This window comes from Macrobrachium rosenbergii, chromosome 8 (genome assembly GCF_040412425.1).
Source record: "Macrobrachium rosenbergii isolate ZJJX-2024 chromosome 8, ASM4041242v1, whole genome shotgun sequence".
In the NCBI taxonomy this organism is placed as follows: domain Eukaryota; kingdom Metazoa; phylum Arthropoda; class Malacostraca; order Decapoda; family Palaemonidae; genus Macrobrachium; species Macrobrachium rosenbergii.
Window position 1 is genome coordinate 38,437,346 of NC_089748.1, and position 2,824 is coordinate 38,440,169.

Consider the following 2,824-nt stretch of genomic DNA (forward strand, 5'->3'; position numbering starts at 1 on the left):
TGACCGAGTTGATAAATAAGTCAGTGTAACTTCCGCCATCACGCAGCGACGCATATCAAGCAAACTTTAGATGCCATCAAATCGATCATATCCAGAGGAAGGACCTTCCATTACCTTTGCAACTTTAACGTATAGCCGGACCGGGGGCCAGGGGAGGGGAGGGGGGGGTATCGTCCCCGTGAAATATTGTTTAATTTAACTTTTTTTTTCCAAGGCGTCTTTTGTGAATCAGAAATAATGTATGACCCAATTTAACTGCCTCGCAAAACTTCGAAGCTTTTTCATTCGGAGTTTAACATAATCTTAAGAGTAACGCCGCCGACCTTAGATTTGAGACCCTTCGAATTTGCATACACTCTTCTGCAGCTCTCTTGCATTTATGTTAATGCGTTCATGATTTATTCATGCATCCGCTTTTTTTTTTTTTTTTTTTTTTGAGACTGCTTCTGCCGTTGCAGATTTTCAGAGGGATTTCTGTAGCGCGGGGAATGTGCTTCGCCTTACCTGTTCGCAGTACAGTGTGTCTGTGCATATGTACATATATATGTATATATATATATATATATATATATATATATATATATATATATATATATATATATATATATACATATATATATATATATATATATATATACATACATATATATATATATATATATATATATATATATATATATATATATATATATATATATATATATATAAAAGTATGATGTACACATGAAGTTGGTAAAGTGAAAAAAGTAAATACACACGCATGCACACACACACATATACATAAATAAATTTCTGACTCACGTCGGAATCAACCCAGGTCTTTCAGGTGGAAGGCAAGGGCGCTATCCACTAGGCCCTTGCCATCCACCTGAAAGACCTGTTCGATCCCGACGTGAGTCAGAAATTTATTTCTGTTCCACACGTGATTGTGTGTTGATTATTTCTAACACATATACATATGTATACAAATTTTAAGCCTTAAATTTTCATTGGGTATATATGTATATATATATATATATAATATATAATGTGTGTGTGTATGTAAATGGCTTGTAAATAAAGTCAAACCGGTCAGCATCTACATAAATGTCTCTTTAAATAAAGTGATAAATGAATCAAGTACAAAAGTTATAATAATCACCTACATTATATATATGATAAATGAATATATACAAAAGTTATAATAATATATATATACATATATATATATATATATATATCCCAATGGATATTTAAGGCTGAAAATTTGAGAATATGTATATGTGCTTGCGTGTGTGTTTACTTTTTTCAATTTGACCAACTTCGCGTGTGCTTCATATATTAACCATGTTTTTCCTTAGCATTATTTTCATTGTTCATCATCATCCTTATCATCGCCTCCAACGCCATGCAGTGGATAGAGCTGTGAAATTCCTCCACTCAGAGCTTGCCCGGTGCTCATTACTATAGTACTTTTCAGTTTAGTTTTCTGTAAAAGAACACTATTATAGAGATGGCTATTTGTCTGTCCGTCCGCACTTTTTCCGTCCGCCCTCAGATCTTAAAAACTACTGAGGCTAGAGGGCTGCAAATTGGTAAGTTGATCATCCACCCTCCAGTCATCAAACATACCAAACTGCAGCCGTCTAGCCGCAGTAGTTTTTATTTTATTTAAGGTTAAATTTAGCCGTAATCGTGCGTCTGGTAACGATATGGGCCAGGCCACCACCGAGCCTTAGTTAAAGTTTCATGAGTCGCTGCTCATACAGCATTATACCGAGACCACCGAAAGATAAATCTATTTTCGCTGGAGTTGATTATACGCCGTACAGAAAACTTCGGCGCATTTTTCACTTGTTTTTCGGTGGACCTCAATGACCTCACAGAGATTTGGCCTGTTATTACCTATTCGAAACTGTACCCCGATGCACCAACAAGGAGAACAAAAAGAAACCCGGAACCCAGCACGAGAAAATGGGGTCGGGTTTTAATTTGGGAATCCGGGAGGAGGACTCCCTGGCCGGATTTCCGCCGAGCTACGGGAACTGGACGAGGAAAATGGAGACAGGGCTTTCCTGCCCGATGCGTGGCCATGCTCAGTTTTTTTTCTTCTTCTTCTTATTTTCTAGGTCTGACGAATTCTAAGTCCCTTGATTAAACTGGGCGGATTTAGAGACTGAGTAGACGAGGGTACTCGCTCTGTACCTCATCTCTCCAATACTGTTGGAGAGAAGGCAATTTTGATTATTAGTTTTGTTACTGTTGGAGAAATTTGACTCGTACACAAAGCGCGTCCTTTTAAAAGTACTATGATTTCATTATTGATTTAGTTGTCTTCAGTGGTTGACTTTGAACCAGAAGCTTAAGATGTTTTGGAAAATTTTGTGACAGCAGTTATATTTGAGAGGCGATCGGGACTGGTAAATGGCGGTAGCAGAATAGCAGTAGGAATAGCATCGTCTATTGTAAGTGTAAAAATTTATCAACACAGATACAATATATATATATATATATATATATATATATATATATATATATATATTTTTATTTTTTTTTACAGTATATATATATGTATGTATATGTATGTATGTATATATATATGTATATATATAGACGAAAAAGAATCCTTCTAACCCAACCAATAAGAGACAATTGAAATGATGGCGATCATTGGCACACCAATTTTCTTTATGAGCGAACGAACGAAAATAAATCAAATTACTAAACACTTATTTTACATATGACTTAAAGGGTTGCCATATTCTTACATACGCTATTTACGTGGGAAGATTTGTAATTTATCATAAAACCGCATTTTCTTTGAAGTAGTGCTTGATGTAAGTGT